This window comes from Sylvia atricapilla, chromosome Z (assembly GCF_009819655.1).
Source record: "Sylvia atricapilla isolate bSylAtr1 chromosome Z, bSylAtr1.pri, whole genome shotgun sequence".
NCBI classification, from domain to species: Eukaryota; Metazoa; Chordata; class Aves; order Passeriformes; family Sylviidae; genus Sylvia; species Sylvia atricapilla.
The window spans coordinates 11,765,699-11,782,474 of NC_089174.1; the positions used below are offsets into that span (position 1 = coordinate 11,765,699).

General features: G+C 38.6%; 1 protein-coding gene across 14 annotated transcripts in view; it reads right to left on the bottom strand.

The window, feature by feature from the left end:
- SSBP2 (single stranded DNA binding protein 2) overlaps positions 1–16,776 on the bottom strand; it is a 135,567-nt gene that overhangs the window by 78,296 nt on the left and 40,495 nt on the right. The gene's annotated exons all lie outside the window — the stretch shown is intronic.

Genomic DNA, 16,776 nt, shown 5'->3' on the forward strand with positions numbered 1-16,776 from the left:
TTAAAAAACAAACATACGCACCCGAAGGGAATAATCCTTCCTGAATTTCTTCCTCAGATCTATCCAGATCAAATTCTGAGAACTCTTTTTCTCTTACAGATGAGAGAGGAAGAGATGCACACACTCCTGCTTCTTCAAGTTTTCAAGTTTAAGGTTTTCTTTTTAATTTCTCTTTTATATTTCAAATTGTGTGACAAGTTTCAACTACAAACTTTAAAAAATAGGCTTCCCTTTTCTAAGCAAGGGGGATTACTCTTCCTGCTTGGAAGGACAGAAGACAAACTAATAATGTTAAGGTTTTGTGGAACCTCTGCAAAATTTGGGATACACTGAAGCTGCATTGAAGCGAGATGTTAAGGGTTGGTTGATTGGCTGGTTGATTGGTTGGTTGGTTGGAGGATTGCACCCTTGGGAAGTAAGGGATCACCTCACTTCCTCTGCATGGAATAGGTATAAAAGTGGCAGAATTGGTACAAAAGTGGCAGGCAAAGACCTGGAGAAAAAAAAAAAAAAAAAAAAAAGGAGAAAACCAGTATGTCCTTCCACAGTTGGAGCAGTGGATTCATAACCAGGACACTTGAAGCTGCAAAGAATGAACTGAGAGAAGACTGCTGAATGCAAATGCAACCAGGGAAAAATCTTAATACATTTAATAGTATCCTTTGTATTCTACAATGTTGTTAATGATACTAACAAGACTTTCTTGAGAAACCAAACTTGACAGTATTAAGAAAAGTTTCTAGATCTTAAACAGATATTCATATAAAATTCCAAATCAATTCCATCGACATATTTAAACCCACAGCACACAGCACTGTACTGATAAGCAAGTTCCTTACACAAAAAGACAAAACAAAACAAAAAACAAAACCAACCAACCAACCAACCAACCAACAACAACGAAAAACAAAACAAAACAAACCCACAAACCCAATCCCCCAAAATACCACAAACCAAAAAAACCCCAAAATCCCATACTAAGAAACAGCTAAAATTCTTCAAACTCAAGTTACATTGGTATTTGGGAATTCAGTAAATTTTTTCAAAAAACATACCAATATAATACAGCACCTCTTTGACTTCTCTGATCTATTTTAATTCATCTTCCTGGTTTTAATGTTTTCCATGCACAATCTTTGGTCATAAGGTCTTATTCACTCTCCAGCCTAAGATGTGGCTGCCCCTGGGATCCCTGGCAATGTCCAGTGTCCTCTCATCTGCAAAACCTGAAAATAGTCTGTACTCCTTTGGTTTAAATATAAACAGAGCTTTCATTATTTACAAATATGTGCAACTGTTTTGCTCTTGCTACTGATTTATTAGGTAACTGATATATATGACGGAAAGAGAGCAAAATGAACAATTTTTTGAAGAGGGATGTGAGGAAAGGTTGAGGTGTCTGTACAAGGCATGTCCCCAGGATACACAGGGGCAGCAGATGAGAGCCTGACTGTGCAACAGATCCTACTTAGATGGGAAATTCTGGAAAAAGAGGCTGTCCAAGATCTGCAAGTCAAGACATCCTCATGTCATGTTAAGACCAGAATTATTTTTTCCTCTGCCAAATATAATGAAGACTACATTGCACCAAACTCAACATATTCTTTTTAATGACTCTAAGCAGGACTGTTTCTGAAGAAATCCCTAATTGGTCTTCCCAAGACAAGGCAAAAATAATTACAATGTCAGATAAATACCCTGAATATTTCAGCTACCAGAACATCCAGGACTACAAACAGAGAAACAGGACAAATCAAGGAAAGAAAGAGAAAATACTACCACACAGCCAGCAGACAAACCACATTAACAGTGCACTTCCTTGACTTTTAATGTATATAAAACATTGAAAACAAACAAAAACCCCTAAAGACACTAAAGTCATTAAGGATTAAGGATTAATCTGGAGAATGGTAACAAGTGAAGCCTGAGAATATTGAGAGGGCTTCTCTTTAACAGAAAGGCAAAGCACAAGACTGGAATGATGTTTTGAAAATCTATGCAGGAAGGGCAAAAATAGTATTATGGCAGGTTATTAACTTTTTATTGGTAATTACTAGGAGTAGAGTGAAGCACAGAATCAACAACCAGCAGTGGAAAGTGCAAGGATAGTGAATACTAAGTTAGGGGCAGGATTTCTGTAGAAGTGCTCTGGGTGCTACAGCAACCTCAAATTTTTAAGGGCTGGAGAAAAGCACAGCTCCATAATCAATACATTGGTCAAACACAGAGACACTAATTTCAGCTCTAAGACAGACTGGAATGAAAAAAAAAAAAATATATATATATGGTGACTGGGAAATACCTGCAGATCTCCAAGCATTCCTGGCTATAATAAGAACAAGGGAAAGGAGATACCAAGTACAAAAGGCTGAGGGCCAGACAGTCAAAGAATAAAATTGGAATCTTAATTATTACATTTTCCTCAAAAGGAAAGGTGCAAGAGAAAGGCTAGGATACTGATTTGGAGAAAATAAATTTTTGAAGATGTGAACAGGTAGAATTATGAAGACAGAAGCTGTGTTTGTGTTTGGAAATGACCAAAGAATGAAAACGAAGGAAAGGGCCAAAGGACAAGAGATGTTAAGAGATGAAAAAAGTTGCTGTCGGAAACAATGTTGGAACATCTGGCAAGTGAGGAGGTGAACACACAGCCAGGCCACTAATGGCACTGAAGGAAGGGTAGGATGAATGAAGTTAAGAATGGATCAGACTTTTCACATGAATAAAACAGTGAAATCTGAGTTAGAAAGGTCCCTCATGCCTGTGAAGGAGGGGTACCCCAAACACACACAGTGAGGACTGAAAAGCTGATGACAGACAGATGATGATGTGGCTCAAGGAAAAGGAAATCAAAATATTTTGTGTGTGTGCGTGTGTGCTCCTACAGAAAAGAAGGATAAAAGACCTTTAGTTATAAATCAGGGAGGGATAGCAATTAATAAGAGAAAGGTGAAGAGCTATCCAGAAAATGCAAGAGAAGGAAGCTGAACAACTGGAAAAAGTAGCAGGAGAGCTGCAACTCCTTCCTGAACCTGTGACAGAACAAAACTGAGCAAGGAGAGGGGAGAAGGCAGACCAAAGGAGGGGAAAGGTCACACTGTGTGTTACTGTGCTCCAATTTCATTATTCATAATACAGTGAAATTATACAGAGAGAAGGTGACGGCCAAGAGTTCAGCTGGGATCCAGAACCAGGGGAGAGCCAAGGGAATATTGGGGAGTGTGGAGATATAAAGATGCTCAGTGCAGGGATGGCAGAGCTGGAGAGAGAGAGAGGAGCTGGATCTGTGTCCAGAGGAAGTGGGGCTGGCCGCAGGATTTCCGCAGGGATCCGGAGCTGCTGCAGCCCGCGGGAGGAAGCGGATGCTGGGAGCCTGCCAGGGACAGCAGTTGGTAGAGGGGAAAAAAGAGAGAGGACAGCACAGTTTACCCAAGAGCTCTGTTCAAATATCTGGTTAGAGGAGGACAAGCCCAGGAGTCAGAACAAACAGGGTGAGGACCTGCAGTGTTTGCTCCTGCAGAGCTAGGCTGGCTGGGGATTTCATGTCTTGCTATCAGACAGCACAGGGGGATAAAGCAAATGATGGATGTAGAAGCAGAAAATCACAATGTTAATTACCTTAAAATATCAATTATCTCCAGAAAATCTCCCCTTTGATCTGGGGAATCCCAATTTCTCAGGGTATAAACACGCAGAGCTGGAGGCTCATGAGCTATTTCTGCACATCTGAGCCACCTTGGTCTAGATAGAAGTGGTTTTGATCCCACACTCACTACCACAAGTTCTTAACAGGAACAGTGAATTTTCTGTCTTCAGTTTCACATTCCAGCAGGTCAACATTCAAGCAGTTCCTGTTCCTATCCACGACACAGTTGCAGGCCTAAATACCCACTTTCTCCTCCTTCTACTTCAATCTCTGTAAGGAGCAGCAATAAAATTCCAGAACATGGGATTGCTTTCAGCATCAGTGCTGCTGAAAGATATGAGTGACATTATTTCACCAATTGAAAACTGAAATTAGGGACAGTTCTGCTGTGAGACATATGAATTATAATGCCTGCATTCATCAGATATATCTATGTGTATATTTATATATCTTGCAGACATAATTTCAGTTTCATTGCAGTGCAATCCAGCAATCAATGCTATCTTTCTCGAGGGCAAAAAAAAATTTAAGAAGTTAAGAAAAGGTCACCTAAAACTACCTTCAAAAATTACTATTTCAATAATTACCTGGAAAATTCAACTTCAGGTGAAACAACACCAATTTTTTATAAGGGGCTCTATACATTACCTTGTGGAATATATTATCTTGGGTCTTAAATCAATTATTCTGGGAGTTTAAATTGCGAGTTTTTTAAGTACTCTCAATCCTAAACAACCTTGCAGCAGGCTTTCCAAATGTCCAATATAGTGGCATTGAAGTAGCAGACTTACAAATCAGGACCTGACAATTTAGCTCCTTCGTTTTTCCCCAGTCCTCCTAAAACTCTCAGGAACTTTGCTATAGTACAAGAAATCAGATTTTGCTGGAGAGCAACGAATTTATAAATTTTTACGTATTAGACGCCATGCTGGGAGCAGTGTTTGAGGACCATGTACAGACACAGTGCAATTTAATACGAAAAAAGGGGTATTATACTAATCAGTAAATGAAAGCGTGGTTCCAGCACACAGTACAAAAGTACCACAGCACATGAATTACTTAACACAATTCAGCACTTTAACTTTGCATCTACAAAAATAAAAGTACTACAGTGACACAGCGTGTGCTGATTGCATATCTTCAGAAATAAAAGGGAAAGAAAATCCCACTGGAAAAACTGAAATACAGAAAAGAATGTCAGCTACTTTAGGCAGCAGATTTCAATTTCTGGATATAATAATGAACTCTTAATTTTGGAGGTGCTGCTTAATTAAAAAGCTACCAAGAAGACCACAAATATAAGAAATATTGGTGGGTTTTGATCAATACCTAGCACAGCAATTAAAATAAAAGCCTTTTCCACAGTCTGACACCGGATATGGGGCTCACTTCTAAGTTTCTTCCATTCCACAAGAAGTTTTGACTTCAGCAGCTGCTTCAGTACAAAAACCCCTCGACAATATAAAACTGCAAACTGCTGAGCAACTGGAACAAAGAATATTGACAGCATTGCTTGGGTCCCCAAAGAGAAGATTTAGAAACCAAGTAACTGGAAATGAGACTTGAACCAATTCTATGGTTCATCAAACATCTGCAATAATATTTGATTCTGCTGCAGTTACAGTTACAGATTCTGCTGGGAATGAATCGGAATGTCTGTTAGGCTGGGATTAAAAATTAAAGCAGAGGCCTTGGCTTGTCAGGAATTCATGCTGTTAAGGAAAAAATAAAAAGAAGAAACATATATTTTAAAAGCAAAATCACTGATCAGTGGAGGATCACCACCACAATGTGACAGTGGGTTAAAAAAAGGAGGAGAAAATGTGTGTTATTTTGTCAAGGCTGATAGCCAGTTTGAAGTCTGACATTTCAGCATGCTTGAAAGCAATATTTAAGATTTTTTTACTCTTTTTACAAAGACCCAAGTGGTTTATTACATTACTAAACTGTATGATGGGATATCTGCGGGCACGAAGCAAAGCTGACATAAAATAAAAGCATCAACTAACTTACCTTAGAACAGCTTCAGAGAAGTCAGGACTGAGCTCTCAAACAAAGGGACATAAAGCACAGGTCTGGAATGGTGAGTTATGCAAGGAAAACACAGATGAAAAAAGACTCTATGCCTTGGCTTATTTAGCAGAGGTAAACACAGAGAAGGGTGTTTAGAGTGGTCACCCCATCTGTATGAATATTATTTAAGTTTAAATAAACCAATAAAATAAATTTTCTAATAATAATAATAAAAATAAAATAGTAGTTTAAAGAATGTTTTTCCTGATCTGTAAGGGAAGTAATGGTATTTCAGTACTTCATGGGAATGAGGAGGAAGATGCAACCAAAAGCAACTCCCGTAACTTGTGCCCAGTAGTTTAATCAGAATTACAGCTCAATTCTAGCAATTTGTGCAAAACCAATTAACCAGTATGAGAGTATCTTTTTATGCAGCAGCCAAATGCCTGTCAGAGTTTGTAAGCCACAGCACTACGAGGAGCAATGGGTTCAAAATCTCCTTCTCTTTTATACTAAGGAAATACCTCCAAATGCAAGAAGCACTCCATTTTCAGATAAAACGATTGGGAAAACTTGAGGAGGCACTATGGGCACATCTTATGTGTCATGAAAAGAACTCCTAAGAAACTCTTGTCTTTTTAATTCTTTATAAATAAATATGTTTGGAAATTTCAAAGTTTAATTTATTATAGGCTGGTCTCTGGAAAACAGGACAAATCAGCAATGGCACTTTAAAAACATTGTCCTGTCACTGTTTTCTTTCATTCTGAACTTCACTCTGTTTCATGACCAGCTCTATTAATTATAATAATTAATAAAGAGTCTAGAATACCAAGTATTTCTGCACTATTCCTATCCTCATGTAATGTAATTTCTGAATCAGCACCAGTAAGGGTTTACTAAGCCTTTTTATTTCCACAGAAATTACACTTCAAGATTGACAACTCACACAGTATTTTGTGTTTTGGGGCATCTGAAGTTTCCCTGAAAACAACCAGTGGAACTAAATGTCACTACCATGACCTTAAAAAAAATTAAGCAAAGATTAGAAGCCCCAGGGTGAAATAAAACATCAAGCAATGGCACAAGAGTTAAAATGTTCAAGGAATTATGTTGTCCATTAGCCAAAATTGACACATTCTACTTTTGCAGCTCAAACACCACCATGGTCTGCTTACTCAGCAAAAGTGCAACACAGAAATTACTACCAAACAAAGACAATTCTAACTCACAGATCTCTTCTCTTGTTTAGATGATGGTTGTGCTTACACCACCACAAACAATAATTCAGTTTCTGCTACCAGGCAACATCTTAACTGCAGCATTTTCCAGGCCCTGTTCAATAAAGATGGAACACATTTTCTAAGGTGGCTTCTAATCACTAATAAATCTAGTATGTAAATACATGTTTATTTCTTGTAATATTTCCTTTAACCTCAACCTGAAATTCTGAAAACTGTGAGCAATCTAATTTGAATTCTTGTGTTTTACTGTAACTTTTTTATCCTAAGAAGTTCCTGACAAAACCAGGACATACCTCCTCTTTTGTGTGACTAGTTTACAGAGTTTGGTTAATCTAGTATCAGGCCTGCATAAAAAAAAAAAAAAAAAAAAAAAAAAAAAAGGCTCTTTGTTAATAAAAGAGATTATTACTACCCTAGATAAATACCCTAACTCAGCCTCTTGAACAGGCAGCATGATTTATGGCAGCTGGAACACCTCTGGACTTCATCTCATGTCAGGAACAGCTACTGCAGACTCCACATTTTTATGTCACAAAAATAAAAGAAGGAAAGAACCACCAATGGGGTACTCATATTAACATGTACCGGTAGCTAAAATTTAGGCAGGCATAGCTGAGATTTAATTAATGATGTCAAAATCATCAGAACACAAATTACTACCTGTTTTCAGCTCCTGCTCTCTTTAAATGTATTTTTAAGGCACAGAACAAACCCAGAGGTTTTACCACCTTTCAAACCTTATACTTGATGTTAATAATGTTCCAGTTGACATTATTAAAAAATCATCACTGTTTTGCATTTGGGTAGTGGGAAAATGGAGAAAAAAGCAGAAAATAAACATACCAAGGTAACACTTTCTTCTTTTATATTTTTTTAAGTCACAGGCTGCTTAAAAGTGAATAGTACACTGTTTGTTGAGGACTTTCTAACACAGAAACATGGACTAACCAAAAAATTATCACTGCCAAACACTGCGAAGACTGAGGTGGGGTCTAAGAGACTCTTCTGGAAGGATATGAAGGTTCTGCACAACAAAATTTGTGTGTCTGCGAAGAGATTTAGCCATCACACAGCTGAACACATGTATTTAATTAAAAAAAATACTCCATAAACCCCCAGTTCTGTCATCAGGTAGCTTGAGAGGCAACTGAGTGCCACAGAAGCATCACAGAGACATTTCATGGACAGATATCTTGGACAGACAGCTGCAAATGCTGAAGTTTAGGAAAATGTAAACCAACCAAAAATAGGCTTTTAAAAAGAATCTCAAACTACAGATTACTTTTTGTAAACCTATTACCTATATTGCATGAAAAATGGAAAGTTACTTGTGTTTGTGTGTTTCAGTGGCAACAGGAAAAAGTAGATTTAATAATGATAAATATTCAAGAACTACCCCTATGGGGTGAAATGGCATCTGGTAACAGGGTAGAACACCACCCTCTTATATAAGCCCTATAAAAGCCCTCTTCTGCAATCACCCTCTTGGATACCTTAGCCTTCAATACCATTTTCTTGTGCTAATTTGGAATGCAGGAAACTGAATAGAAGCAATGTCAGTTTTACTGAGTCTATTTCTTTTTTTTCAGTACCTAACTATTTTCCACCATTCACTCAGGTCATGTTTTCTAAATAATCAGGCTAAAAAAGATTTTTTTTTTTTTTTAATAATGAAAGCTTAGTTCCTTGTACAGTTTAAGGAACATGATTTAGGGAACAGCAGCTTTAACAGAACCCTTCACATTCTATAGTGCTGCAACAATAAATAACAATACCCATCTTGTTCCAGGAAGAAGAAATTCTGCACATTATCAGGATAAGACAGCAAGGATGTCAAGTAGCTACATTTTTTCCTATTAAGAGGAAATCCAACACATGTTTTTCACATAGCAATGGGGGGACAGCAGCTGGATCAAGAAAAATAAAACAATTGGCAGCAGAAGTCACAAAACACCCTGTGTACACAGAGTAACACAAAACTATAAAAATACACGCATAAGATGGAGCAAAAAGCTTTCTGCAGGGATATCTAAGGGTTGTCTAGCAGCCACCTTTTAATAATTTTGTCCTTGCAAATAGAAAAATGGAGATTTTCTTCACAACAGAGAAAACTGGAAAAGGGTTTCATTGCCTCAAATATGTAGAAAAAATCCAGATGAAATAAATTAGTAGTTTTAGTACAGAGAAGTGACTCTAAAATTTAACAGTAAACAGGAATGACGCACTGCATTTGTACTGTTTTCTGTGACCCTGCTACTGCAAACGTGTGTGACTCTAATCAGTGTATTCACACATAAAATGCTACTCGACCATGAAATTGTTTGCCAGGTGAGGGCCAGAGTCCCTGATCCTGCTGTCGGACCTGTCCAGGCAGATCCCAACATCTGTGCAGAGCTGGTACAAAGCCAATGGGGTCATGCTCCACGGGGACTCACTGCCTGCTTTTACAAATCTCACTGAAATCCTACTTGAGAAAAACTGATTTATCAAGTGAAATGTCACACTCAACTGTATGCATATGCACAGTCTGTGCATTTTTCTGCCACTCTTTTAAAAGAGAAAAGACATTAAAATTCACCTCAGGGGTTAAATTATTCCCTTAATTATCTACTACTTAAAATCTCAGTACACTTCAGACTAAAATTTAGGTTTGCAATATGGAAATTGGATCTGAAAGCAGAATTGGAAAATGTTTTCCAGATCCTTTATGTCTCAGAAAGTAATATTTATTATCTGCCTTATAGAGAACTTGTCTTCCACTTCCTACATCAGAGAAAACCAGATAGGTCACGCACCTCTTCTGGTGTGAATTATGCACAGAACTACTTTCTTGGGTAAATGAGCCTCTGATGGATTACAGACTGCTGCATCTGAATTTTGTTATGGGTATCCTCCCTAAGTGGCATAAATCCAGTCTGTGGATGCTGCTGTGACAGCACTTTGCAGATGTAAACTTACGATAAGGAGGGGTCACAATAAAATAGGCTACAAGAACAAAGTGCAGTGCAGACTTCCACCTTTAGTCAAGTTTAGTATTTTTTATTCTCCTTGATTATGCCACAACCTCTATTTTTCTCTAGGGTGGAGAAGATGGAGTTGAAATGTTGTATTTTGTCTATCTGTATACACTGCAGGTTTACTCTTTTCAGTGGTTAACATGTTTAGAATGCAGAGATCTCAAAATAAGAAACAAGATTTCCAAGCTTTCCTCTAAATGTATCCCAATCTGTGGAGCTGCACGTTTGTTCCGAAGCACCACATCCTGTGCAGGCCTGAGGACCCATGTAAACAAGAGTGTCTGTAACACCAAGGCCTTAATTCTGCAGAAAATTCAAAAAGACCATTATCTGCGACTCGTGTTATGTAATGCGCATCTCATATTAAGTGTAGTGTTTGGATATGACAGCTCTAGTCAGCCATGGATATCCGTGTTCCCTCCAGAGGCCTCTCTGCCTTTCCTCCTCATTACTTCACTTTTCACCACCTCTCATAAGGCATTTGTTGTTCAGCTGTTCTTATTAAGAGCTGCACGTCTCCTGCAATTTGTGATCTTCAGGATTCATCTTTCATCATATTAGAGAGCAGATGGAAGTTGTAAGTCCTTGGATTTTCCAGAAATGTGCTAAGCAAGTCTGAAATGAGTCACTTAGACGTATTAACAGAGCAGTCGACCTGATAACAAAATCTGTGTTTGGCATACTGTGCAGACATAAGACTCTCGGTTTCACTTTTGCTTTTCATGAGGCTAAAGAAGATTGCATTTAGGTGAAGTGCCTCCAGTCCAGGCAAACAGAAAAAGGAAAATGCTTCTCATCAGTGCAGCTGCTGCTTAACCTAGTGCAGACAGAGGAATGGCCACACACCAGAGCCAGCTTTGTTGCTGCTTTTTCCCTAACCTGGAAATGAAACTCGTGATAATTTTAGCAAGGAGACAATATAAGAGGGTACGGTAATATGGATCTTTATTTGAAGGCTTTCAGGGGCAGTTATGGAAAGATGCCCACAAAAGCCCACCCCCACAGGGGTGACTACATGTTTACAGGTTTTAGGAAATTAGTATAACTGATAAAGAGCACCAATTAGGAGAACAAGTGATGATGGAATTCCCCTCAGAGAAGGTTAAGCCCCTTCTCTGGAGCCCTCCCTTGGTACTTTTCCCATGAAATGTATCTCAGAGAGCTGTTTTCAACCTTGGTAGCCAGGAAGAACTAAGAGAGCACTGGGGCCTTCTACCCTCGGGGTTGGAGCTCTGGAATTCATTTTGTCTTTCTGCCTAGGGAAAGAGCTTGGAAAATTACTGGGAAAACTAGCCACTAATGCAATAGGCTACACAGCTACAAATGCATGTGCGAAGAATACAGAGAACATAGAAAAAACAGCAAAAACCAAAACGGCATCAGTGCAAAGAGCCACAAAACATCTTTGTCCTCATCCTAAGGAGATCCGACCAGCTAAAGCGGAACTGTTCAGCGCAGACCCTGAACCAGAAGCATCAGGAGGCACCCTGGTATGGAAAGATGAACCATCAGGGGGAAGAGAACGAGGGGGAGGAGAGTATGCAGAAGCAGCAGGCCCTGGCAAGGCTTAACCCAGCACTTGCTTCCAATTGATCAAATGTTTGTAGAGCATTCTATTTCTGAAAGGCATTATGTACAATCAGTGTTAAATATTAATGCCATAAAATGTCCAACTCTAAATTCAGAATTAGTCCATTTAACATTCCCAGTGTTACTAAGCTACAACTTGACCTCCTTTAGTGATGTTCAGGAGTGCTGTAAGAACATACTGTGTGCATACTGCCATGAGTAAGGATGATCTGTATGTCAACAGTGATAAAATGTTTTTAAATACAACTAATAAAACAAAATTTTGGAAACAGGGCATTTCTCAATGCTACTTAAAATTATAGTAGGCTGTATCTTCTTACTCTTCAAGGTGAAATAAATTCAAAATAAACAAAGCTTCTACAACTTTTGAGGCAATGTCTAAAATCTAGAAGGTTTACACTTCTGTATATTGAATTATTAGATTATTAAACACACACCATGAAGTGTGTATACACAGAAATACTCTTAATTTGTAAAAGAAAAAATATCCTCTCTCCTCTAAAACTTTGATTTTAAGTTCATCCAAATGATATAGTTTAAAATTTAAACTGTAATACAGCTTTCACTATGGTAGCATAAATAATCCATTAGAGCAAATGAAAAAATTAAAATTTGAATGAGCAGAGTTCATTCAATTGCAAGACATTTTACACAGGATACATTTAACAACATTACTCTGAGAAATGGCTGAAGTTAACAGTTGTTCATCAGGACAGCCACACAGGAAAAGAAATTGCAGTATCTTGGAACATTGAACTGGTCAGAAATCTGTGGAGCCTTCTTCCAGGCAATGACACTTGTCCCAACTTAAGAGCAGGAAGACCTCAGCTTTGTTTTAATTATAAAGAAAGCCCTTGACTTCAGAACGCAGAGAAATAAACCCATGGAGACACCTATTATGAACTAAAGTATCTAGTAATTTAACAGTCTGTCTATCAACTTCAAAGAAAAAACCAAACTAAAAACCAGTTTCTAAAAAAACTGTATTTTTTGAAAAAAAACTAAGCTACTCTAGAAGGCTGTGAAGCAGCCTGAGCATTCCAGTCACTTCCCTTTGTCTTTCAGCCTCTACCTCACCCTGTGAATTCCACATTATCCCTTTAACCACTCACTTCTCCCTTAACTTCCTGAGCCTTCACATCCCCCTCCTCTCCTCCAAGCAAAAGAAAAACAAATTTTACCCAATTTCATAAATTTGGCATGGTTCTGCATACAGTGTATATAAATCTTTTTGGTGCTCCACTCTTAGTACATTTTTTAAAAGTATTCTTAATACTAATACTTCCACTGTCAATACTTTTTTGACACAGAATGTTCCCAAAGCCTGCTCTCACTAAAATGGCTGTGATCTCCCATTGTTTTCAATGAAAGTGAAGCTAAAATGGTTGTTAGAAAAGGGGAAGAAGAAAGGTGTCCACTGCCTCCCTCATGGGAACCATGAAAGAGGAGCTAAATTACTTTTGGGGAAATGCTGGTTCCTTATCCTATCTGAGGCCTTTACTGAGCTCAAACTAATTAACCATTTTACTTCTAAATTCCAAGGAAATTAAATATTCACTCAAGGAAGAGCAATTGAAATTTTGGGGAGGAAATGCTGCTTGTTCTCTCTGAAAGTGGCTGAGTTCTCACATTAAAAGAGAAGCAATACACAAAATTACCTAGGAAATTACCTCTATAAAGAGAAAAATTATGTTGTATGTAAGAAGCAACACAGTTCTGTATCAGAGCTTAGAGTTAACATTTGTGACACAGAGCAGTTCTAATCCAAGCATTATATTTTCACCTAATTTATGGGAAGGAATAATGAAGGAGGATGGTATGAGCAGAACTAGCACATCTCCCCTCTTCGTGAAAATGTGAAAACGAGGATTCAATTGGGGGATTTCTTAGCAGGAAACAGGAAATTAATCCTGATTTTCCTGCAAAAGGAGTCTTGGCAATCCAAGGGAAGTACCAGTTGCTCAACTTCAAAATATTTCCGCCGAGCAAACAAAAAGTTTCATTCTCTTGGAGATGCAGTGGAATATTCTAATACTCATTCATAAACACCTGACACTAGCCAATGTTGTTTGCAGACTTTGGGAGTGGAGCATACTTTTAACTAATCCTTTCCACAACAACTGCATTAATGAATAGCTACTGAACAATAAAATTAAGGAGCTGGGAGACTGAAGCAGCCCATCTCATCTGTGTAAATTCTGTGTAAGGCCCTCAGGTGGTGACCCACACTGTCCTCCCCAAATCTCCCAGTAAGCACTGGCCTCCATGCTGACAAAACAGTGCTCCTACACCAAGAACAAGAATTCTAAACATTTCTCCAGTTTTTCACATTCACAGCACTTTTGGCTGCACACACAAGAAAGTCAAGGATGCACCACCTTGTGAGATTATACCAAACAGCTGGACTGCAAAATATATGGTTTGCAAAATATATGGTTCATTAATTGTTTATTGTTGTACAATCTTTAACCATATGGATTTACTTAATGTGTTCGGGTATGTAATTTCAAAGCAAATACAAATTCTTGGTTTTCTTCTGGCTTCCATTTCTAAGAACACATTTTACTGCACATATACCTGAACAGTGTGAGACATGATCTCCACAGAATGAAAAGAGCAGTAAAGAAAGCCACTTCATTCAAAATTAAATACGAATGCTACTTACACAAAAGGAAAGAATACAATTCTAACCATGAATGTATGAGAGGAAATGCTTTTCACTTCCCTATTAACTACAAAAAGAATGCTACTGCCACTTAATAAATTTCTTCTACTTTCAAGAAATTATCTGCTCTCTATCTGGACACAAACCATCTACAGAGTAGACTAATCAGTTGTCTGAAGAACATATTCTGAGGGTGAAATCACTGACTTAGTGATGATCAGTCAAGATAGAAACAGCCTCCAGAACTTTCTGGAATTTGGGTAAGGAATTAACAGGTAACTCAGATCTCCAGCATTGCCTCTGGTACAAAAGCCCTGAAGCAAAGCAGGCCAACACGCCATCTTTTCCCCTTCTATGGGAAGATGAGGATGATGGGGAGCATTTTTTCTTAATTTCTCTTTTAAGCAGAAGGAGTTTAACATGCATTCTCCACAGAAACTGACAGCTGGAAACCAGACCTAGAATTCCATTTTCAGCAATAAATCTAGAAACTAAAGTTGCCCTAGCTAGGCTGCCTGCAGAAGGTCACAGTAGCAAGAGATGGGTCAGGCAATCAAGAAGGAAAACAAGTTCCTTCATCTCTGATGCACAAAAGACAGAGAAGGAGGACAGCAGTTTAATGAAACCAGAAACCAAACAGTCCTTGTGGGAGAAGTCTCACAGGCTTTTCATGGCAATCTGTAGTCCAAAACACACATAAAAGTATTCATAACTCCTCAAATACTGAGTATTGATAATGATTAATGAAGGGGACTTGGGGCATTTAGGTGCAAGTGCCTCCTAGCTCTACTGAAGGAAGATAGGTCCAGAGAAGAAAGCAGTAATTCCTCTCCCCATAAAACACAGAAATAAATGCAGAGACCTAACTCTTCTGAAGAGAGGTGCACAGAGATTGATCAGCCATCTCAAATGCCAAAACACTCCACTCAGTAACGTCTAGGAAAATTTTGTTTCTATACTTATGACCTTTAAAAAGGAATAATCTGGACAAAGCTGGTGAAAGCATTGTCTTTGGTATATTCTACAACCCTCAGTCACAGAGCTCAGCACTGAACTGTGCCAACAGAGCAGAGGGCACGTGGGCCTAGCTCATGACTCTTTTCAGTCTCTGGGGCAGGGAGTGTCTCCAGCTTGTTACTCTGTGCATTACATGGAATTCTTCTGGGAGACACAAACACAAAACAGACACCTTTGCCCATACCAGAAGTGATCTTTCAAAGAGCTGAGGAGAACAGCTATGTGTGAGAAACAGTGATCCCGTTCGTTGCACTAGCACCACGTGGAAAAGCTTCCAATGCCAGGAGCATGAGACAACAGGAGCACAGAAATTTCTGGACAGTAAAAATATCTTAACTGCTATGTACAGAAATCACCTTGTAAGGAATGATTTTCAGGTACCACCATTTCAAACCCAGAGATGGGATTGAATGGCCGGGAAGAGCAAGATGGTGATTTGTGGCCATCAGAAGAACAGGTGCTGCTAAAAATTCAGGGTTTATTTCCCCTTTTGGACCCAGTTTCCAGACTGGAAAGAAGTGGAAAGAGATGCATGTTGGAATTTGTTTCTCTCAGCAGAAGATCTCAAAACATGGAAAACCGACCCCTTTTAGAGAGGTGAAGAGATCTCCTCAGGACACTGCAAAGAAACACAAACCATTCTACACTGAAGACTGAATTCTGCCTCAGACCATCCATGTACATGATTTCTCACAAGATTTCAAAGTGTGCAGAAGTTTTCCTCCAGGAAAAAGTAAAGTAACAGGTACTCAGAAAAGAATCACAGGGATCTTTCTGCTTCAAGTGAAGCTACTCCTACTGAAATGCCAGCAGTATTAACAGACTGGGTGAGCAAGCAACAGTTTTCTTTCCTGAGTCACTTGAAACAATTTCCAATTCTACATCATATATCTCCAAACTTAAAGGCCAGGATCTATCTCCCTGATCCAGCATATGCACATTCATTACATGCACCTTTTCAAGCCTAAAAAAATTATAAAAATGTACAAAATCAGTTCAGAACCTTATTCAATCAAAAGAAAACATATCCAGTGGCAAATCTTGACAGAAAATAAACATATAATCCATTTTAAATATGAGGGAGCTGCAAATACTTCAACTCAGGATGAGCATAGAAAATCTTCTTTATAAAGCCAGAATAGCACTTTGCTTTACTATTTGGTGGATTTTTAGTAAGATGAGAATTATAGTGCTGCAAGCGACAATGCACTGTCTGAAGGAGGAGGGAAATCAAACAGCATTAATCTTACAGCTGCAGTTTAGATAATGGAAAACTTATAAGTAAACTTAAACTCAGTCCTTCTCTGAATTCATTTTATGAGTAACCAGTGTGTTCCTGCCTGACTTGCAGCTATGCCGAGTGAGGCAGCAATATTTCCAAATCATTAAATCATTTGCAAGTGCTTTCCTCCTCCATCAAGCAATCCTAAGCCTTTCTCTCTCTTTCTGACAAAAGCAAAGACAAGATTATTTCCTCTCCAAACACAGCCCACTCAGCTACAGCTGCCATGTCTGCAGCAGCCAGACCACACACCCCTTCAGCAGGAATGGTTTTCCTTAGGTCAAGTGGAACACATGCCTAAT